The 23,740-nt window shown below is 43.3% G+C and overlaps 1 protein-coding gene across 1 annotated transcript in view; it reads left to right on the forward strand.

The window, feature by feature from the left end:
* Positions 1 to 3,820: 3,820 nt before the first annotated feature.
* LOC147025699 (xanthine dehydrogenase/oxidase-like) overlaps positions 3,821 to 23,740 on the forward strand; it is a 359,829-nt gene continuing 339,909 nt past the window's right edge. Inside the window, exon 1 of the mRNA XM_085880375.1 lies at positions 3,821 to 4,151. The gene's annotated coding sequence lies outside the window, so the exon portion shown is untranslated. The remainder of the gene's footprint in view (positions 4,152 to 23,740) is intronic.

Raw genomic sequence — 23,740 nt, forward strand, 5'->3', positions numbered from 1 at the left:
GGGGTGTGGTGGGTTGTTGGGGGAGCGCACCTACTCCCCCAACCCTAACCAGCCCCCCCTCTCTCCCCTTTACACCTTCTTTATTATTTTCTTGCAATTAAGAATTAAATAATTGTAAACAAAACAAATGTAATTAAATGAGATTGAAAACGTTGAACAAAATCTTCTTTTTCAGGAGTCCGAAGTGTTGTCATTTTGAAACCCAATCACCATATTCTATTCAACACAAAAAGAGAAAAGCCATTACGGTATATAAAGATGATTATATAATGACATGAATAAAACAATAAATAAAAAATAAAAAAGCATTACCTCCAGAAGATTGAGTTTTGTGCCAGGTACAACCAGACTGGCGATTAAACTGAAAAAAAAATGAATTAACACATTCACAGAGATAGAGAGAGACAGAGAAAGACAGGGGGATAATTTCTTACCTTTATTTCAGCTTATCCAACATCAGGGGATGTGAAAGGTCTTCCAATATCCAAGACATGATGTCATTTAATTCTCTTCGAAATGATTGAAGATTTATAAGGATTTCATTCATATTTTGCCATTCTTCATGATAGTCATTGGCTTCATTTTCAATATCAGTTATCAACAATGTTGTTATTGGGGACAACCTATCAGAAAAAAAACATACAATAATTATTGGTTGTATAGTGATTTAATTCTGTATAAAACAACAAATAATGAATTGGTTTCAGGAGCTCACCTCTCATCTTGTGAAAACGATTGATCCGCAAGGTTGGAGTAATCATCTGAACGCTCCATATTCTAAATAAAACATACTAACTTCACGTTTGGTATTAAATTCGGCAAGTTGATGACGTCAATGAAAGGATAACACACTGGGTTTGTTTGGGTGTGTCTCACATAGGAAATGAGTCGCATTTTTGCTTCGGGCGAGGGAGCTTGGCTGACTCCAGACTGACTCATTTTGGCGCAAAAATACAACGGCTTGCTTCAAATGATTTTGAGCATCTTTGCTCAACAAAGATACTTAAACCAAGAACCAAGTTCCAAGTTATTCTTTGTGAATATACTTGATGGAAATGAATGTTATAAGAAAATTAAGTTATTTCCTTAAGTAGAACATGGGCAAATATCCGTTGGTTCGCTATTTGAGTGGAATGAAAATATGAAAGGACTGTGATTATGTTGAGGGGAAGAAGTGCTTTAATCAGTAAGTCTCAATTTTTCATTTGCTTAAATGGGAGGGAAGGGGATAGGTGGGGAGGAAGCGAGTCTCCCATTTTGAGCTTTTGGGACTTGGGTCAGAATGTTTTTCCCTTTTTCCAATTCATTTGAATGGTTGTCCCAGAAGCAACAATTATCATCTACTCCTGGTGTTATTGCTGTAGGGGGGTTTTGTGTTCAGGTCAGTGCATTTTGGAACTTTCATGCTTTGTAATTATTTGGTAGAGGAGGAGGAGGAGATTGGTACCAAAGTCTGTGCAGAGTGTTGTTGCTGCTTCAGCAGTCTCCTTGGCTATTGGGTACAATCCTGGACGGGTCGCCACTCTGACACAGTATATCAGCATGCTGGCACTCATTTTGCCTACCTCGGAAGGATGACAGGCCGAGTTAACCCCACCTGATATTAATTCAACAGCTGAGCGGGATTTGAACTCGGGACCCTTGGATCCAAAGCTCACCACCCTAGCCATTAAGCCAACACCAGGCATAATTGGTGGAAGTGTGCAAAAATACGTTTTTGCTTCATTTGATAGCTGAAACGGAAAAAGGCATTTCAGGAATGAGTGTGCAAGTGGAGTGTGGTCAAGTATTTGGCAGCAGACATATGCGTGTCTCGTGAGTTTTTGGTGCAAGGCTTCCATAGGACATGAGTCATGAATCATAATTGGGTTTGTTTTCACGTTGGGGTAAGCCCTGTTCAGGTGAGCTTTGGTGGGTGCATGTGAGCATCTGCATCAGTGGTGAAGGTGATGGTGTGATGTGAAAACACAAATTTGCAGACATAATATATAAATGGACATCAATGCTCATGCTGTTATATTCAAACAGGCGATGCATTAACGTATGTTCCGCCTCTCCGATGGACGTTGATTGGATGGCCCTGTCTGATAGCATTGTTTCATGAACATTAAAGATCTCATGATATCCATTGGAGGGCAAGTTGTCGCAGGTATAATGCAGAGTGAGACATAGACCGGTGATCCGAGGTTGAGGTCAATCATGTGTGTTTTAATGAGTTTGTTTAAAAGGAACTGTTACCGCAGTATCTCAAATTGCACTGTTTGAACTTGTGCGTTTCATGTCAGAGTTTCTTTGGCCTTGTGGAGGTGATTGTTCAAGTCAGGTCTCTTGAAGCCCAGAACAAAGAAAGAAATGAGATGTTTCTTGGGAACGGCTGGATACTGTAGACAATGGGTACCTGATTATGCAGTACTGGTTAGACCAATGTTAGACATGATGCTGGGCAAAGCACCGGAGCCAGTGGAGTGGACACAACAGGCAGAAGAAAACTTTGGCAAGATCAAAACAGCTCTGACAATGATACCAGCCTCAGGTTTACCTGATTATGACAAGACGTTTTATTTATATACCTATGAGAGAGATGGATTTGCACAGGCAGTACTGACACAGCAGCACGATGACAAAATGCGTCCATTAGCATATTACAGCACGAAACTAGACCCTGTGGTGCAAGGATTTTCACCATGTTTGTGGGCAGAGCTGCTGCCTCATATGCTGTACAGACGACAAGTCAGATTGTGATAACATCACCTTTAGTACTGCGAGTACCACACTGTGTAAGTTCTGTATTGCTAAAAGCAAAAATGCAACACCTATCAGCAGTAAGAGCAATGAAAAAAGACCTAGTGTTAATTCAAGCAAAGAATGTGGTAATCGAAAGATGTCTGACACTAAACATACAGTAGCTCCTTAATACCAATCGCTGATGATGGGGAGGAACATAACTGCGAGGATATGCAGTGTGCTCTGAAAGTGACATTTGGAAAGTGGTAAGCTACCTCGACATTATTCCGCACAACAGGCAGAACTATGTATGTCGATTGCAGTCTGCAATCTCACCGAGGATAGAAGCATAACAATATATATATATATATATATATATATATATATATATATATATATATATATATATATATATATATATGGATTCCTGATATGTGTACAGGGTGGCACACGATGTAGGGACACTTTGGGAAATAAGAGAGTATATAACATTGCAAGGTGCGCTAATCAAAAATGGTAAATTGAAAATGGAATTGTTAGAAGCTGTTTGCCATTGTGAAATGTCGAGCACATACAAAGCAAAGAGATATGGTCTCAAAAGGAAATACTTTCAACAGCAAAAACAAGCAGCTAAGTCACAACAAATAGCAAATTTGCGAGTCAAAGAGAAAATGAGGAAAGGGTGCCGACTACAAGACGCAAGTGCAGCACTACAGGAGGCAACTGGGGCAAGTGAACGAGCCAAGTGGGAGAAAAATAGATTGCTGTTATAACACAAAAACAAAACTTTGGGTCTCAAAGGAGGGTAAAGTGGTTGCCCGAAAGGTGCTTTTACTTTGGCTTGCTCGTTTGGCTCACGGAAGTGGCCACACAAGCAAAAGGAGGTGCTACGAACATGGCACGCTCCAGGATTTGTAGTTGTGGCATAAATTTTTTGTAGAAGCTGTGTGTATTGTCAAATGTTGATGCGGTGTGCTGCCTTTTTGGCTGCTGGTTGCATCATTGGTTGGGGCATGGCTGTGCCACTGATGCCGCGCCCCTATTGCCAGTGTACTGGTGTTCATTTTTGTCAACCTTGGAGGAGTGACAGGTTAAGTCAACCCCATGGTGTTGATTTGTTGGTCAACGGGACTTAAGCTCAGGACTCCCAGGTCCCAAGCCACCACTCTAACCGCTAAGCCAATACTGGGTTATAATATTGGTAAAGTGTCTATAAAACATATGGACATGTACATGATGGACAAGACAATGATTAACTTTTGTGCTGCCTTAACAAAGGTTGTCAAAGAATTTGACTCGCAGGTCAGACAAGCGCTACCAGACCAGCTGCAGAGGAACACCACAGCATCCAGCCTGGCAACTGGGTGTACATCAAGGTGTTTTAGCGGAGGAACGCAATGAAGGCACGTTGGACTGGACCACATCAGGTATTATTGGTCACCAACACAGTTGTCAAGTGCAAAGGTAAGATTCATGCATCTCATTGCAAAAAGCATACAGGAAGTTGTAAGGAGAAGAAAGGAAATGTGTAAGTGGGAAGAACGTTACCGAAGGTTCATGACATATGTTGCAGTGCTCTTGATGAGCACTTGCATAATTGTTATAATATGGATGATAACAGACAGTGAGGGTATTGTGGGAATACCATGGAGAGCAGAATGGTAGGTCGAGAGCAGGGCAAACAATGAATGGGTCGTGACAGAGTATGCAGAGCAGAAGAAGGGAAACATCAGGACCAATTGCATGAGAAAGGCATGTATGGGACAAACACTTATATGACCCTTCCATAATTATGCACCCCGTGTTACACGGGATGAAGGGGACCTAGACACAGTACGCCTGAAACGAGGCTTAGTGTTACATGAAGGGATAACTGGACATCCTCTGAACACCTTTTTATCAATATCTTTACAACATGCTAAAAGTATGAACAAAAGCAAGTGTTGGGTTTGTTCACAGCTCCCCCACTCATCAAAGCCTGGACTACCCCTTTCGGCAGTCCCATTTTCAGGGGAAGATTTATGCAGGTACCTGGTTCATAGACAGGCTGACCCAGCCTTAACTAGAACAGAAGGGAGAGTCGGGGAAGAGAGGGTGAGAGTACTAGAAATTACAAGTAACTGGGAGAAGGGGGGATACAAATGTACTGACACTGGTACTATCCTAAGTATTGGGTGAAATGTAACTTCCTTTCTACAAAACGGGGAAAAGATGACCACACTCCAAGATATAGGACAGATTATGCCTCACTAACTGAGGGGGAAGTATTGGAGAAATACCCACCGTATTTTGAGGTGATAAATAGAGAAGTAGGGATACTTTGCCTTGTAAGTGGAAAGGAAAAGGACCTCACTTGGGTAACTCAACATGCCATTACTATGCTGAAGATGGGGAAGAAAAAGTAACCATTAAGGGACAAATTACTGGGATAAGGATACGAATGAATAATCTTGTGGAACCCCAGGCATCATTAAAGGTGCATATCCATGATGTGGTGCAACATGTAAGGAAGGTAGCTGCAGAGTACCGTGGCTAGTTTAAGGAAGGAGGGTTCAGATCTTGGTTAATGGGAGTGTTTGGTGGATAGGAAACATGGATACTCCACATATTATTAGTCGGGCTTATGATATTCCTTGCTATTGTTGTCATCATAGCGTGCATAAAAGTAACGATCGGTGTGTGCGTGTGTGGCCCTGGACTTGAAGTTTTACCACAGTAATTTACCACATTAACAACGATGGTGGCGCATGAAGTTTCCCTGGACCAACCATCTCTGAAGATTCTGAAGACCCAGAAAACCCAGAAAATGAAGAACCTAGTTTAAAATTTAGTTAAGACACCGTGTGGTGGGGTTTTTTTTTTGGAAAATATGAAAGTAAAGACACTTGTACCTTTGGGAATGGCAAAACCCCTTTTTAAAGAATACAATTGTTGCAAAAGAGCCAAAAGCAGATGGATGATTGTGATGAAGAGATGTGGAATAATAGAGATATCTTTAAAACTAAAGGGGAAAAGGAATTCAAGCGGCTTGCTCTGATAAAACCCGATTCGTTTAATTGAAAAAGGCGATTGCCTATGGGATATATGTTCAGTTTGCACAGGGTTCTGTGGAGGCCGAGGCCTCCTATCTCAAGAAAGACATCAAGTAAGTTCATATACAAGCCATTTATTCCATACAATAGAAGACACTTCCATGCATGGAAGGAAGACCCCAGCCTACTACATGGTTGCAAGCTGAAGAGTTAGGTTACAGAGCTTTTCTGAGCGTTTATATTCAGTTTGTACCAAGATATCAGGTGAAACTTTGTTGACTTCAGAAAAGCCATGTACAATGGTATTTAAATATGTACAATGGTTTTGGTTTGTTCAAACATACCTCATACAATAGTTTACAATGGTTTGAGTTTGTTATCTGATGCAAGGAGCGGGGTGTGTGGGGATGGGGGTAACAGAGAATACAAAGGTTGGAATGTGCCTAACGGGAAGAGAGGGGTGTGGGGAGGGGTAAGAGAGAGTCATTGTTTCATTCTGCTGACTATTTTGATCAAAGGTCAACATTTCATTTAACAGATACATCTTAACAATAGGTTATTTGGACTGAGTGTGTGTTTTTCTTACATGCTCACTCAGCTTGTGTACCGAGCTCAATCAGCATGCGTATTTTAGCTCCATCAGCATGCATGTCTATTAGCTCTACGAGTAAATCATTTCTAAACTAAGTTAAATAATTTATTAAAGACAATAACTAATATAAGTAAATTTTGCTTTTTACATGATTATTATATTACATTTAATAATCCAGCTCCCACAGTTCCCCCCTTTTTGTTCTAACAGTACAATCCTAACAGTTTGTTTTGTAAGGACAAACCAGCTAAAAATCAAAATTTGTCATTTGGCGAGCAGCAGGCTCATTTCCACCGCGTCAACGAGACTTGCGCTCTGTGGTGGGTTAACACCCTGGCAAGTGGACTCAACTCAACGGGGTGCCACAACCTCCCCTCAGAGTTGGGGAACCTAAGTGATTTTGGAAGAAAAGAACCCTATGCATACCGAACATATACATACAATAGGCAATCACCTTTTCCAATTATACTAATCAGATTGCATTTGAGCAAGCCACTTGAATTCCTTTTCCCCTTTAGTTTTAAAGGTATCTCTATTATTCCACATCTCTTCATCACAATCATCCATCTGATTTTGGCTCTTTAGCAACAATTGACGAATTCCTTCAACTGGGTTTTTGTCATTCCCAAAGGCACAAGTGTCTGTATTTTCACATTTTCTAAAAGAACCACCACACATTGTCCTAACGAAATTTTATACCAAGTTCTTCATTTTCTGGGTTTTCTGGATCTGCAGGATCTTCAGGGATGGTCATTGATGGTTGGTAGGGAGACTTCATGTGTCGCCATCATTGTTACTGTGGTAAATTTTCACACACACACACACACACACACACACACACACACACACACACACACACACACACACACACACACACACACACACACACACCATCATGACTTTTATGCACACTATGATGACAACAATAGCAATGAATATCTGAGCCCAACGATCAATAGGTGGAGTATCCATGTTCCTCTTCCACCAAACATTCCCATTAACCAAGATCCAAACCCTCCTTCCTTAAAATAGCCATTACATGTTATTCTGCAGCTACTTTCCTTATGTGTTGTACCACGTCATGGATATGTACCTTTAATAATGCCTGGGGTTCCATAAGATTATTAATTCGTATCCTTGTATCTATCCTTGTCCCAGTAATTTATCCCTCAATAGTTACTTTTCCTCCCCCCTTCGAGAGTGAGGCAAAATTTGTCCTCTCTCGGGGAGTGTGATCATCTTTTCCCTTGTATATAGGAAGTTACGCTTCACCCAATATTGAGGATAGTACCAGTGCCAATAGTCAGTACATTTGTATCCCTGCTTTCCAGTTACTTGTTATCTCTCATACTTTCGCACTTACATCCCCTTTTGTCCCTCCTATTCTAAATAGGACTGGATTAGCTTGTCTACAATCCAGGTACTCACATATATCTTCCCCTGAAAATGGGACTGCCAAGAGGGCAGTCCATGCTTGGCTAAGTGGGGTAGCTGTGAGCAAACCCAACACTTGCTTTTGTTCATATTTCAAGCATGTTGTAAGGATATTGCTAAAAAGTTGTTCAATGGATGTCCAATTATCCCTTCATGCAACACTATGCCTCGTTTCAGGCAGACAGTGTCTACGTCCTCTTCATCCCGTGTGACACGGGGTGCATAATTATATGGAAGGGTCATATAAATATTTGTCCCAAACATGCCTATCTCATGCAATTGGTCCCAATGTTTACCTCCTTCTATGCATACTATGTCATTCACTCATTGTTTCCCTTGTTCTCGACCAAACATTCTGCTGTCCATGACCATCTCATAATACCCTCACTGTCTGTTATCATCCATATTATCACAATTATGCACGTACTAATCAGGAGCACCGCTACACATGCCCCAAACCTCCTTTAACGTTCTTCCCACTTGCAGATTTCCTTTCTTCTCCCTTCAACTTCCTGTATGCTTTTTGCAATGAGATGCGTGAATCTTACCTTTGTGGTCCTGATGTATTTACAATACCTGATGTGGTCCAGTCCATCGTGCCTTCAATGCTTTCCTCTTCCTGAACACATTGATGTTCAAATAGCATCCTTGATGTACAAATAGCGACCCTGTCATCAGGTTGGATGCTGTGGTGTTCCTCTACAGCTGGTCTGGTCGTGCTTGTCTGACTTGTGACTCAAACTTTTCGACAACCTTTGTTCAGGCAGCACAAAAGTTAAGCTTTGTGTTATCCATCATGTACACAGGTCCATATATTTTATTGACACTTTACCAATATTATAACCTAGTGTTGGCTGAGCACTTAGAGTGGTGGCTGGGGATCAGATCCTAGAGTCCTGCTGCCCACTGAACCAAACCCAGGAGGTTAACTCAGCCTGTCACTCCTCAAATGTTGGCAAAAATGAACTTCAGTGCTGGCAATAGGGGCACTGCATCAGCGGCACAGCCTGCCCCAACCAATGATGCAACCAACAGCCACAAAGGCAGCACACACTACCAACATTATGGTATTAACAATACGCATAGTTTCTGCAAAAATTTAATACCAAAACTGCAAATCCTGGAGCGTGCCATGTTCGTAGCACCTCCTTCTATATCCCCCTTTTGCTCGTGTGGCCACTTTCGTGAGCCAAACGAGCAAACCATAGTAAAAGCACCTTCAGGCAACCACTTTACCTTCCTTTTGAGACCATATCTCTTGCTTCACATGTGCTCAACATTTCACTATGGCTAATAGCTTTGAACAGTTCCACTCTCAATTTACCATTTTTGACTCGCACACCCCGTGATGCTATACACCCTCCAATTTCCAAAGTTCCCCTACATTGTGTGTCATCCTGTACAGATATCAGGAATCTGTATGTAGTGTTATGCTTCCATCCTTGGCTAGATTGCATACTGCAATTAGCACACGTACCACTTTCCAAGATGTTATTTTCAGTGCACACTGTATATCCTGACAATTATGTTCCACTCCATCATTAGTGATTAGCATTAAGGAGTTATGTTCAGTGTCGGACATCTTTCGATTACCACATTCTTTGCTCTAACAGTGATCCAACCAATACAGCATAATCAGGTACCATCCATCCATCCATCCATTGAGACCATTCTCTATACAAAGCGTTTTGTGCTGCCCAGGCAGTCTCCCGAGCTATTGGACACAATCCTGGACTGGTCACCACTCTGACACAGATCAGGTACCTATCGCCTACACTCTACACTATCCAGCCATCCCAAAGAAACACCTCATTTCCCTCTTTGTTCTGGGCCTCGGAACACCCAGAATAGCCCGCAAGCCATCACCGAACAATCTTCGAAGCTCCACTCAACACATCTCCTCAATATGTTACTTGGGTCTTGCACAGTTGCAATTTGGCCTTTGGCACTCCATCGCCTTTGACAGCTAGTGCCCCCAAAAGGGTTGAGATGTTCCCCCGGCAATAATTCCCTGATGTCAAGCAAATCAGCAAATCGTCCACATAATGTACCAATAACGTCTCTGGCAAGTTGAAATTGCGCCTCTATCCAAACAACTGACACCCATCTTTTAGATAACTTTACCACAACATCAGTACAAAAATGCAACCCAAGCTCGTTAATCTTTCAATTAAGAAATTATGGCACTACATGAAAACCACAACTCCACATTCCTTGCTTTCACCGATGCAAAAAGGTCTATGATGTGCTCAAAGTCAGTTTTTTTCAGTTTCTTCTCTCTCTACACTCAGCAGAGCAAGATCACAGAGTCTGCCTTGACCCGTGGAGGCTCTCAAATACGAAAGTATTAGTTTTAACTTGCTGAATGATCTCTCACAGCTGGCGAAGGAAACTGCGATGGTTCGCATTATCTGAATAGCAATACGAAGATTAGGGAAAATGCTCTCATCTCCATACTGAACAATACATTTGAGAAGCTCTTCAGCTCTTGATATTTTCATGTGGGCCTGACTTGATGGAAACATTCTGAAATCCAAACTTTCTTCATATAGCTGCTGTCCATCAACATCAGAGCTTGTACAATTTGCTCAAATTTTCACACTCTTTGTTAAATCGTTACCGTTGGTGCCGTAACACAGTCCCTCGACATCGAGAAGGAACCCAAACTTGGCGTCAGTGTCGTATAAACGAGTGAACCTTTCGTCCATTTCTCTGTGAAGACGGTCGAGTGTTCCCTTCGTGACTCTTTCCATTCCCTCATTGGTTGTTAACCCAGCATCTCTCGAGTTCTCATCAGCCATTCGTTTTCTTCGTCTCTGACATCTTTCAACTTCAATATTCCATTGTTGACAGAGACCGAGTCCTGCTCAGTGGTGCCCCCCATCTTCAAGTGACATCCAGGTATGTGCCATACCTGCTATACCTTAGGTACGCCACTGACCAAGATCGACCCTTCAGTCAGTACTATGTGGTATCATCCCTTCATACCCTCCATTCTCTTTCATGCGATACAAATTTCTGCCTCGTACCTGACATACATACTATCTTGACAAACCCTCCAATCGCGCAACCATTGTTCCAATCTCCTTCGCTTTGTGTCCTTCTGCAACCATTAATGTAACATGCGGCATTGTATTCATGGATTGGTACATCAAATTGCATTGTTGTTTTGCAAATCTCACCTCTAACCCAATCTCCTCCTCACCAATCCAAAGATCAGTAGTTGCGATTTTGAATTCCATACCGAACACATTCTGCACTTCATTTACATAATTCACATTCCCTCATTCAAACATCATAGAATGCTATTAGTGGGGCAACTTAGCATAACAATTGTGCATTTTGTGAGGAAAGCACCAAATTTGGCACACCTGTAGCCTATCATATTATGAACAGATTTGGATATTGGGCCATCTCAAAATTTTTGATGGCAGTGGAAAATGGCTGCCACAGCCATCAGCAGCTGAATTTGAGATGGCCCAATATCCAAATCTGTTCATAATATGATAGGCTACTAGTGTGCCAAATTTGGTGCTTTCCTCACAAAATGCACAATTGTTATGCTATATTTAGCTAAGTTGCCCCACTATATACAGTTCAGGGGTTCATTCCATTCTGCCACATTTCCTCCCATATTTCCATCGTGAAGCTCCAACCAACATTTTATGTCAGGAATTGTTTTTAAATCTGCTAAATTCTCAGCTGTCTCTCACACAGGCCAATTGTTATGATAAACATTCAATGTCCATCAACAAAACCAACACTAACAGCTCTCTCCATAAGCCCAAGAAATTCAAACAGTGCAACTTGAGACACCATGGTAAAAGCTCCCTTCAAACAATCTTATTAATGTTCATAAACCAATGCTATGAGACTGGGCATCCAATGCACGTTCATCCGAGAGGTGGAGCGTATGTTAATGCACCCCCCGTCCGCAAATACAACAGCACGAGCACCGACGTCCATTTATATTTTATGAATACAAATTTGTCGGGCAATGATAAGTAACTTCATAAACTAAATGACAGTCTCGGCACAACCACTTGAATGCCAACTCCGCTTATCAAAAGTGTTCCCCACCACTAAGCGATCCTCGAACATCTCCGCATCCGCTGTGCCTGGCTGAGTTGCGTAGGTATTGTGTCCACAGCCTACGGTCATTACCCATAGACCTACAGCCGTTACAAAGAGAACATGCTTTTTCACCATAGTGAACGATTTAAATCATTACTCATTCACATTAACTCATTCATATGTCATGGTAACCATGGTGATCAGATACCTCGACCCATGGTTCATAGAGTTATACATACAGCTGGAATCACTTCTTTCCCGAACGACCATCAGAAATTCAGTGGAAAACCACCTTGTGCAATCACGAACCGCCATGCCCTCTCGCCTGGCATCCTCACCTGCCGGCATTCACCCTCACAATGAGCGACCTGCATCTGCATGCTCCAACATGCAGCACCTTCCGCCACATCTGCATAGTTTTTACCTTCAATTCTAACTTTTTTTTCCCTCCTTCTTGGCACTTCACACGCAAGGCACCAAACATCCCGAAGCATGTCTCACCACAAAAGCAAGCCATTATTTGCACACCGATCAATCACAAATTCCTGCCACAATCGAATGCTAAAAAACTCAGATCATGATACAATGATGCAACTAATCGTGCTGATACAACCAATCGTGCTCATGCAACCAATCGTGCCGATGCAACAAATCGTGCCGATGCAACAAATCGTGCCGATGCAACAAATCGTGCCGATGCAACCAATTGTGCAGATGCAACCAATCGTGCTAATACAACCAATCTATTGGAATTGTTTATGCTCAAATAGTTTGTCAGTTTATCATTGTGAATAACAGTGCACTTCTTATTAACAATAACAAACAAACAATTCTTTTTTCTGAGCTTTTAAATCCTACAACCGCTTCGTACAAGCTGGCCCCACCTTTTTCCTTATCTGTGAAATCTCACACACACACACACACGCACACACACACACACACACACACACACACACACACACACACACACACACACACACACAGACGCACACACACACACACACACACACACACACACACACACACACACACACACACACACACTCACACTCACACACACACACGAAATCTCACACACACACACACACACACACACACACACACACACACTCACACACACATGAAATCTCACACATACCACGGTAACAAGCAGGTTCACAGCAGGGTGCCCTCCTGCCCCGCCTCACAACACGAACAGCTGTTGTCCATATTGGTTCGCGGGCACCAGCAGTGACCACTATTTTCGTTGTGTCTGTGTGTGTGTCTGTCTGTTTGTGTGTCTGTGTGTGTGTCTGTCTGTGTGTGTGTCTGTTTGTCTGTGTGTGTGTCTGTCTGTTTGTGTGTCTGTGTGTGTGTCTGTCTGTGTGTGTGTGTGTCTGTTTGTGTGTCTGTCTGTTTGTGTGTCTGTCTGTTTGTGTGTCTGTCTGTGTGTCTGTCTGTTTGTGTGTCTGTCTGTGTCTGTCTGTGTGTCTGTCTGTTTGTGTGTCTGTCTGTTTGTGTGTCTGTGTGTGTGTCTGTCTGTGTGTGTGTGTGTCTGTTTGTGTGTTTGTCTGTTTGTGTGTCTGTCTGTTTGTGTGTCTGTCTGTGTGTCTGTCTGTTTGTGTGTCTGTCTGTGTGTCTGTCTGTTTGTGTGTCTGTCTGTGTGTCTGTCTGTTTGTGTGTCTGTCTGTTTGTGTGTCTGTCTGTCTGTTTGTGACTCTCCAGAGCATAGCTCCGTGACGTTTGATGCGATGTTGATGAAACTTGGACACAAGCTAGATATCATGGTCCAGTTGTGTCTGTTTGTATGAGGGGCGTGCCACGCCCCTTGTGGGCAGAGCCACGCCCACTTGAACTTTTAATCTATTTATTTGTATTTTTTTCTCGATTTTTTTCTCGCAATTTCATTTCCCAGAAGTTGTGCGTAATGTCCATAAGTACAACATATAAAAAAATCCGATTTGATTTGGTCAATTTTGACGGAAGAGATAGGTTTTTTCGGTAGGGTTTCCTCAAAATCTTCCACTAACTCAATTGTACCTCTCGTGGCATTGTTCAATAATGGCCGCGAACCATCGTCGCCTCCCGGCTCGTACAATTTTCGATGTAGATTCATTCTTTTCCCTTTTCAAACTTAAACTAAAACCATATAATTTATTCTCTTTAAACAAGATGTTACAATTCCAACAATTCCTTCACCAGATCCAGCACGACGCTTCACACTCGAGTTTCGCGCGGATTCCACATTAATCCTCTCGCACTTGCAATCACAATTCAATTGCCTGTTGTGTTCGACACGCGCACGTCCTCTCACATGCATGTGTGAACCACCTTAGAACATTGATTCAATGCAAATCGTATTGGTTCCGCAAGTGATGAATAATTTTTCATGTTTATCCGTTTCCGGCTCAGCACGGCCCTTTGCCCACTCTCATTGGACACGCTGTCTCAGCTTTCACCTGATGGGCTTCTTCTTCTTCTTCTTTTACTACGATTTGTTGTTTGTTGGTGTAGTCAGAGCTACAAGGCTCTATAAACTCCACTGACCCAAACTCAAAGTTACAACCAAAAACGGTTTTGTATTGATAAAAATGGAAATAAAGAATTTTTTTTAAAACAACAACAACTTAATACCGTCAAACAAATTTCCGTTCCGAATTCCCAAACATATTCAAAGAATCTGAGCTGGTCCACCATCCACAATCATTTTTCCTCAATGGGGAAAGGTCTTGCGTCATCATCAGAATTTTCCATTCGGCTCGCACGTGGAGCTGTTAGTACTTCCGCATTTCTTTGGATAATAACTTGTCGTCGTTTCATGAACTCTTCCGGTTTTTCATTCATTGTTTTTTTTTTTTTTACAACACTCCATCTTTCCTCAATTAATTTCAAATGAGCTCATTGCTGTTCTTAAATGAATAAGTAATTGTTGTACTCGAACATTATAATCTCTTTCGTTTTCTCCTTTCCATTTGCATTTTCCGACCACGTAGATTCTTACTTCCGCTTTCCACCATTTTTCTACCAGCAACATTGTTTTTTTTTTGGGGGGGGGGGTATGGGGTGTTGTTTGTATTCCTTGTTGAGGCTCGTGTGAGAGCTAACACACAACGCACAGCAAGGGGACATGAGACAACAGGGGCGGGAGTGGGAAGGACAAAACAGTGGGGAACAGAGACCGTAGGAGATCTGTGGAAGGGAGAGGGATGGGACGGGGAACATGGGGAATAGAAGATGGACATTACAGGGACTTTCAGGAAGGAAAGCAGGGAATTTGAAGGAAGTGGGTTTGGGGTGGATTATCAGGGGAAGAAAATATCGAGGATTTGGATGGGGGTGGTGGTGGTGGTGGTGAATAAGCTGTTTTGAAGGCCTGGAGAGAAGAATAGGATTGAATGGAGTGAGGGAGTTTATTCCAAAGGCGGGGAAAAACAGGAATGAAAGAGTGAAGGTGAGCAGTGATTCGTGATTTTGGTAGTTTTACCAGAAGGGGGTTGTTGGCGGACCTTGAGCCCCTTGCGGAAATGTGGTGGGGACAAATCACAGAGAGAGCAGGGGGGTGGGGGTGAGACAGGAGAGAAGACGGGAGAAGACAGAAAGACCACCGACCTGCCTGCGGTGATTGAGTGAGAGGAACAAAGACTCAGCCTCATTGCGGGAGATGCCGATTGGACTTCCGGTTCTGGGTTTGGAGCGTTGGCAGGTCTCCTTGGGGGCTCCCTGCTGTCGACCACAAAGTTAAGTTTCCGGTCGTTATCTGTCCCGTTTTCACTGTTTATTTTCTCACCGACATGTTACGGTGTGTTCCGAGTTCGGTTTTGTTTCAAAAATCGTGCTATTTTGTGAGATTTCGTCGAACTTGTCTGACTGGGTGCTTGAGGCCTATCCTTGAGGCTTGAGGCCTAACCTTTGTTCCCCTCGGTGTACGATCGTGTTTATTTGTTTTTTCTCCCGATGATCTTCAATGTCTATCTTTCCCACTTTCTTAACGTCCCCCATCCCTCCCATCTAATCACTATATTTCTTATCTTAAATAAAAAAATTAAAAAACGCCACCTTTCTCCGATTCTTCTTCTCCTTCCTTCTTCCTTCTTCCTGCTTCCTTCTTCCTTTCTTCTTCAAATTTTTTCTACAACACTTCCATGACATAATCTGTTGAAAACTCTCTCAAACATTAATAATAATAATAATAACAAAAACTATCTCTAATGCTTCATCTTCCTCTTTCACAAGTGTGGTACTCTTTACTGTATCATAATTCACTACTCTTCCACTATTTAAACAGAATGCTCTCAATTCGACCTTTCCTTCATACCTTGCCGAAAAAAATCCAACTGTTACAGCGTTTCTTCTCTCCATTCTCTGAATTCGCCTTTATTGCATCCCTCAAGAAATGTGTTTAATCGCATCTCTGACCTAAAACTTTTTAAAATCCCAGTTTGCTATGAATGTTCGCTTTCCATCAACCATTCTTTTTTTTCCAACTTCAGTGCCGACTCGCTCCTCTCAACCCTCACTCTCAAATATCCGGGACCTTCGTTCAAACCTTCCAGATCTTTCGACACAGGTTGCCACTGACAAACCAGACATAATCTGCCTAACAGAGACTTTCCTCCCCCAAGACATGTCTGACTCCCAAGTATCTCTCCCTGGTTACTCCCTCCTCCAGTTTGACAGACCTGAGCCTCGCCCTGGTGGAGGAGTTGCTCTCTTCATCAAAGACTCTATTCCTCACTCTCCATGCACTACCCTCACTCCCCCACACCCCCAGGAATACCTCTGGCTCCGGCTTCCCCTCCACTCCCACCTCATGTTTATATGTGTACTGTACCGTCCACCTAACAGTGATGACTCCATCTACACCTCACTATCTGAAAACATGGACCAACTCCTATCTTCTCATCCAAACTCTCTCTTCCTAATATGTGGCGGCTTCAATTGTCATCATGCCAGTTGGCTTGGTGTGGGTACCTCTCTCACCTGTCATGGCACCTCAGCAAAAGCTTTCTGCGACTCATTGGGACTGACTCAATCGGTCAACTTCCCTACCCGGATCTCAACCAATGGTACTCCATCTCTTCTGGATCTGATTTTGACAAACTTCCCTGACAATATCTGCTGCTCTTCCTTTGCTCCAATTGGTTCTTCTGACCACGTCCTTCTCAAAGTGGACATCTCTCTGGCTGTTATCAGAGAACCACCTCACCGCCGTCGAGTCTGGCATTTCACTCAAGCCAACTGGCAGGGTCTCCAAGCAGCCCTCAAACTTATAGATTGGTCTCCTATCGCTACTTTCTCCAACATCAACTCATCCTGGGAATTCTTTCAAAGAAACATGCTCTCCCTCATGCACAGATTTATCCCCTCTCGTCATCAGTTGTCCTACCCTTCCTCCCGCCCTTCGTTCACTGAAGCTTGTGGTGAGGCACTTGTCCTGAAACAACTTCCCTTTGCCTCATGGAAAGCAAACCCAACTGAGGACAATCTCAGTTCCTTCCTTGAAGCTAATAACCAGTGTGTGTCTACCCTCAGGAGAGCCAGAAAACAACATCTTTCTCTCTCAAATCTGAACTCTTCAACCTCTCTCCCTCCTCCAAATACTGGTTGCATCGAATCAAATCTGTTTCTGGTGTATGTTCCCCCTCCATCCCTTCCCTTACCTCAAATGGCCACACTGCTGATACCGCACGTGAAAAAGCTGAATGCCTAATCTCTCTGTTTGCAGCTAAATCTTGTGACCAAAACACATCACTCTCTCGACCCACCTTATCCAGTCGCACCCAACTGTCCCTGGACTCTGTGTCCTTTTCTCCTGACAAGGTGGAGAGCTTGCTGTCAAACCTCGACTCAGATTCTGCAACCGGTCCAGACGGCATCAGCCCACGTGTCCTCAAAGCCTGCTCTTCTGCTCTTGCTCACCCTCTCTCTGTTCTGTTCACTCTCTCATTTGCTCAAGGCCACCTGCCATCTGCTTGTAAATCAGCAAACATCACTGCCCTGCACAAAAAAGGTGCAAAAACAGATCCCTGCAACTACAGACCAATCAGCCTTTTCCCAATCATCAGCAAGGTTATGGAATCCATCATTGCTTCAGACATCAAATCCATCCTCTTCTCCAATGGCTTGATTTCTAATCATCAATTTGGTTTCAGACCAGGTCACTCTACCCTGGATATACTGCTTCTGCTCTCCCAACAATGGACGGAAGCCCTCAATGCCAGACAGGAAATCAGAGCCGTATCCCTAGACATATCACATGCTTTTGACACAGTCTGGCACCCTGCCCTGCTCACCAAACTCTCTTCCTATGGTATCCAAGGCCATCTCCACTCATGGCTCGCAGACTTCCTCTCCTGTCGCAGTCACCGTGTGGCCGTAAATGGAGTTCTTTCATCCCCCCTTCTTGTCCAGGCTGGAGTTCCTCAAGGTAGCGTTCTGGGCCCTGTTCTTTTTCTGGTTTTCATCAATGATCTCTCGGACTCTCTGGAAAATCCTCTATTTCTCTTTGCTGATGACTCCACCCTCTGCCGTACCATCGGTCATCCCTCAGACCGGCAAGCAGCAGCTTCTTCACTCTCTGCTGATCTGGATAAAATCACAAACTGATCCAACACGTGGAACATGTCTTTCAATCCGGACAAATCTCACACTCTCACTATGTCTCTTCGAAAGCACCGTTTAGACCCCCCCCCCATCCACTTTCTCAACAATCCTCTGGAAGAAGTCCTTTCTTTCAAGCTTCTGGGTCTCACTATCTGCCATGACCTTTCCTGGGAAAGCCACATTTCAAACCTCGCCTCCAAAGTCATTCGCCGACTGGGAATCCTCCGTCGTTCAAAGTCCTTCCTCGGGCCACCTGAGCTCCTGACCACTTACAAAGCTTTTGTCCACAGCCTGATGGAGTACTGCTCTCCCCTCTGGGCTGGTGCTCCTGCCTCCCACCTTTCTCGGTTTCACGCTGTAGAAACCAAGGCATTTCGGATCATTGGCATCTCCCACAATGAGGCTGAGTCTTTGGGCATCTCACTCAATCACCGCAGGTTGGTCAGTGGTCTTTCTGTCTTCTACCGTCTCCTTTCCAGCCTCACCCCTCCCCTGCTCTCTCTGCGATTTGTCCCCACCACATTTCCGCAGGGTGCTCAAGGTCCGCCAACAACCCCCTTCTGGTAAAACTACCAAAATCACAAATCACTGCTCACCTTCACTCTTTCATTCCTCTTTTTTCCCGCCTTTGGAATAAACTCCCTCATTCTATTCATTCCCATTCTTCCCTCCAGGCCTTCAAAACAGCTGTTCACCACCACCTCTTTTCATCCCCCATCCAAATCCTCGATCTTTTCTACCCCCGATAATCCACCCAAGCCCACCACCTACTTCAAATTCCCTGCTTTCCTTCCTGAAAGTCCCTGTAATGTCCATCTTGTATTCCCCCATGTTCCCCGTCCCATCCCTCTCCCTTCCACAGATCTCCTAATGTCTCTGTTCCCCACTGTTTTGTCCTTTTGTGCGTTGTGTGTTAGCTCTCAGACGAGCCTCGACACGGTATACAAAAAAAAGCCTTGGTTTCCACAGCGTGAAGCCAAGAAAGGTGTGAGGCAGGAGCACCAGCCCAGAGGGGAGAGCAGTACTCCATCAGGCTGCGGACAAAAGCTTTGTAAGTGGTCAGGAGCTCAGGTGGCCCGAGGAAGGACTTTGAACGACGGAGGGTTCCCAGTCGGCAACTGGCTTTGGAGGCCAGGTTGGAAATGTGGCTTTCCCGGGAAAGGTTATGGCAGATAGTGAGACCCAGAAGCTTGAAAGAAAGGACTTCTTCCAGAGGATTGTTGAGAAAGTGCATGGGGGGGGGGGGGGTTCTAAATGTTTCTTTCGGAGAGACATAGTGAGAGTGTGAGATTTGTCCGGATTGAAAGACATATTCCACGTGTTGGACCAGTTTGTGATTTTATCCAGATCTGCAGTGAGTGAAGAAGCTGCTGCTTTTGCCGGTCTGAGGGATGACCGATGGTACGGCAGAGGTTGGAGTCATCAGCAAAGAGATATTGAGGATTTTCCAGAGAGTCGGAGAGATCATTGATGAATCTGCCCTGTTGATCATTGATCATTGATCAAAGAGATCGTTGATGAATCTGTTGTTATCAATCTGCCCACATCCTCATGGTTCGTGTTGTTAAAATTGATGTAATTTAGTATTTATTCCACAAATTCTTCTGGATTATCATTATAATTATTCATTTGCATTTTCCTGGTTTGTAAATCACTTTTAGTTCTGTGCCCGATAACTCCGATACTCTTCCATCACTAACAGCTCAGGCATGCTTTTTCGAGTTCTATATCGGCTGGTTGGTTATTTCCGATAGATTTTTTTGCATCTCCGTAATTACTGACTTGTACGGGTTTGTGGCGGTCTAAAAGATCGCATTAATTTTCGTACTTTTCGTCTCACTCGCTACTGGCCTTGTTACCTGAATCGAGTGTCATCTCCCCATGCGCCCTGCGCAGGAGGAAAGCTATCTCCGGCCCTGCAGCTTGGTCGTTTTTTTTTTTTTTAATTCCCATTAATGCTCATACTTTTCATCTGCTTCTCTCAAGGCTTTCTCCGGCCCTCCAACCAACTGGTTTTGGAGTCGTTTTATTTTGATCTCTCGATATTTTCCCTCTTAGATTTTAAATTCTATCCTGCTGAAATCATTGCTTTTTCTGTTCTCTATCCACAACTTCACATCTTTCTCGACCCAAATGTCTCATTCATATATGTTCGTCAATGTTTTCTTTTCCAACTCCTTCCAAGCACTTGCTAGTGCTTCATTCTTTCTCTATCTCGTTCTTACCACTCATCAGTGTCTTTCTTACTCCGATTAAACCCTTCCGCCTCTTTGGCTTTCTGCCAGTCCTCCGCAGCATTTTTTCCTCGCCTAACCGCCCATCTAATGACTTGGCGATAATATTTCCACCCCTCTCCGCACTCTCAAGACTCGGTACTTGGCAAGACAAGACGTGCCCCAACCCCATACCTAACCCGCCCTGCCAGACTCGGTAATACCTTCAATACACAAGGCCTCCGCTGTTTTACACAACTCAACCACTGCGCAACGTATACCGACGCTTTCATCCAAAACCTTCCAGATATTATCCTTATCTTAAGGAATAAACTCCTTATTTTCTTAAAAATAAAAGTAATAAAAAATAAATTAAAAGCACCAAAATAAAATAAAACAAATAAAATGTCTTCTATTCCACCCAATAAACAGCTCTGTGTATGAACTCGCCTTTCAAATTTTGGTTCGAGATTGAGCAACCTACTGTGGAGAGGGTCATCTGCCCAGGAGAGACCCATGCTCCGGCAAAGATCTCTGTCCTTTGGTAACCAGCGCTCCCTCAGGCAGAACTTCCTCTCCCGGTTGGTGGTTGTCGAATCCCATCCTCGTAACCAAACTGTGGGGCCAAGGCCTACTATCTCGAGAAAAACATCAAGTAAGTTCATATTATGCAAGCCATTTATTCCGTACAATAGCAGACACTTCCATGCATGGAAGGAAGACCCCAGCCTACTACATGGTTGCAAGCTGAAGACTGGTTATATAGCTTTTCTGAGCGTTTATATTCAGTTTGTACCAAGATATCAGGTGAAACTTTGTTGACTTCAGATAAGCCAGAAACAATGGTATTTAAATATGTACAATGGTTTTGGTTTGTTCAAACATACCTCATACAATGGTTTACAATGGTTTGAGTTTGTTATCTGATGCAAGGAGAAGTGTGTGTGGGGAGGGGGTAAGAGAGAGTACAAAGTTTATAACTTGCCTTCTGGTCAGAGTGGAGGGGTAAGAGAGAGTCATTGTTAAGCTCCGCCATCTTCGAAGATGGATGGAGGTTACTGTTATCACCCCTTTCTGTTTCTTACTTATGAAATCTAAAGATTTCGTAAGTATATTGATGACTTCCATTTCTGTTTGTTTGTTTGTTTGTTTCTAGGCACGATAACTCGAGAACGGAAGAAGCTACCAATGTCAAATTACACCAAGTGATTCAGGAGGGTGATGGCAAGTGATGATTACATTTTGGTCGAAATCGGTCAAAGGTCAAGGTCACAGTGAGGTCAAATATCCGATTTTTGATGGTTTGGAACAGATAACTTGAGAACTGAAGAAGCTCCCAATGTCAAATTACACCAGGTGATTCAGGAGGGTGGTGGCTAGCACTGATTAGATTTTGGTCAAAATCGCTCAAAGGTCAAGGTCACGGTGAGGTCAAACATCCAAAACATTCGATTTTTGATGGTTTGGTACAGAATCATCGTAGAAACTTCTAGTTTGCGTCGCTACCTTCTCGAGAGACAGCTTTTATTAGACAAGGTCAGAGGTCAAGTTGACGATTTTGTAAGTACCAGTCTATGACTGCTTGTTTGTTTGATTGTTTGTAGGCACGATAACTCGAGAACGGAAGAAGCTACCAATGTCAAATTACACCACGTGATTCAGGAGGGTGATGGCTTGTGCTGATTAGATTTTGGTCAAAATCGGTCAAAGGTCAAGGTCAAGGTCACAGTGAGGTCAAACATCCAAAAAATGATAACTTGAGAATGGAAGAAGCGACCAATGTCAAATTACACCAAGGGATTCAGGAGGGTGATGGCTAGCGCTGATTAGATTTTGGTCAAAATCGGTCAAAGGTCAAGGTCACAGTGAGGTCAAACATCCAAAACATTCGATTTTTGATGGTTTGGTACAGAATCATCGGAGAAACTTCTGGTTTGTGTCGCTACCTTCTCGAGAGACAGCTTTTATTAGACAAGGTCAGAGGTCAAGTTGAGGATTTCGGAAGTACCAGTCTATGACTGCTTGTTTGTTTGTTTGTTTGTAGGCACGATAACACGAGAACGGAAGAAGCTACCAATGTCAAATTACACCACGTGATTCAGGAGGGTGATGGCTAGTGCTGCTTAGATTTTGGTCAAAATCGGTCAAAGATCAAGGTCACAGTGAGGTCACATATTCGATTTTTGATGGTTTGGTACAGATAACTCCAACGGACGAAGCTACCAATGTCAAATCACACCACGTGATTCAGGAGTGTGATGGCTAGTGCTGATTAGATTTTGATCAAAATCGGCCAAAGGTTAAGGTCACAGTGAGGTCAAACATCCAAAAAATGATAACTCGAGAACGGAAGAAGCTACCAATGTCAAATTACACAACGTGATTCAGGAGGTTGATGGCTAGCGCTAATTAGATTTTGATCAAAATCGGACAAAGGTCAAGTTCACAGTGAGGTCAAACATTCGATTTTTGATGGTTTGGTTCAGAATCATTATAGAAACTTCTGGTTTGCGTCGCTACCTTCTCTCGAGAGACGGCTTTTATTAGACAAGGTCAGAGGTCAAGTTGATGATTTTGTCAGTACCAGTCTATGACTGCTTGTTTGTTTGTTTGTTTGTAGGCACGATAACTCGAGAACAGAAGAAGCAACCAATGTCAAATTCCACCACGTGATTCAGGAGGGTGATCACTCGTGCTGATTAGATTTTGGTCAAAATCAGTCAAAGGTCAAGGTGACAGTGAGGTCAAATATTCGATTTTTTATGGTTTGGTACAGAAAACTCGAGAACGGAAGAAGCTACCAATGTCAAATTACACCACGTGATTCAAGAGGGTGATGGGTTGTGCTGATTAGATTTTGGTCAAAATTGGTCAAAGGTCAAGATCACAGCAAGGTCAAATATTTGATTTTTGATGGTTTGGTACAGATAACTCGAGAACGGAAGAAGCTCCCAATGTCAAATTACGCCACGTGATTCAGGAAGGTGGTGGCTAGTGCTGATTAGATTTTGGTCAAAATCGGTCAAAGGTCAATGTCACAGTGAGGTCAAACATCCAAAACATTCGATTTTTGATGGTTTCGTACAGAT

The sequence above is a fragment of the Eptatretus burgeri genome, chromosome 5 (assembly GCF_056783735.1).
Source record: "Eptatretus burgeri isolate ZD-2024b chromosome 5, Ebu_testis_v1, whole genome shotgun sequence".
In the NCBI taxonomy this organism is placed as follows: domain Eukaryota; kingdom Metazoa; phylum Chordata; class Myxini; order Myxiniformes; family Myxinidae; genus Eptatretus; species Eptatretus burgeri.